Source organism: Phoca vitulina, unplaced genomic scaffold (assembly GCF_004348235.1).
Source record: "Phoca vitulina isolate PV1807 unplaced genomic scaffold, GSC_HSeal_1.0 scaffold46, whole genome shotgun sequence".
Classification (NCBI taxonomy): Eukaryota; Metazoa; Chordata; class Mammalia; order Carnivora; family Phocidae; genus Phoca; species Phoca vitulina.
In genome coordinates this window covers 9351858-9352535 of record NW_022589749.1, presented here as the reverse complement: position 1 = coordinate 9352535, position 678 = coordinate 9351858, and positions in this window count along the sequence as shown.

Sequence of the window (678 nt, the reverse complement as noted above, 5' to 3'; positions counted from 1 at the left end):
AGTCTCGGCAGGCCTGGTTAACACAATAATCTCACCCCACCCCCCCCCCCCACCCCACCTTGCAGGTGGCTCACCAAGTTCAGGTTTCAGGTGGAAGACGACGCAGTGAGACTGGCCAGAGAAAAAGAAACTAGTCAACTCTGGAGAGGGAGTCTGAGCTGAGGGAGAGAAGTGCCCCAGCGCTGGGAGGGGAAAGGGCCCTGGGAAGGCTCTGGTTCTGGCCTGGCCACAAGTCACTTAATTAAGACAAGACAAAGTTACACTCTACCTCTGGGCTGACCCTTCAGAATCCCGGCCATGAGTCACAGCCTCCCAAAGTCAGGGACATGGCAAGCTGGTGCCCTTGACCAGGGAGCAGGCGTGGCCTTTCCAGGAGGGCTCTGCCTCGCTCCGTCTCTAGGGCTGTGTTCTCACCTCAACAGGGTGGTCCCACATCACCTGCCCCCAGTACCCGGCCAGTGGCTCACGACGGCAGCTAACATGACCGCGGGAGGCCTGCCTGCAAGGAGCTCAGTGTCCTACACAAAGTCAGGGCTACACAGCTGGGCAGGAGGCCAGACGCGCCGGTGCAGGACCTTCTCACCATCCATCAGACTTACTCTCGATTATAATGCTACAAAATCACATGGTGTTCATGATTTGAATTTTTTTTATTTTCTGAAATGGAACCATTGTACA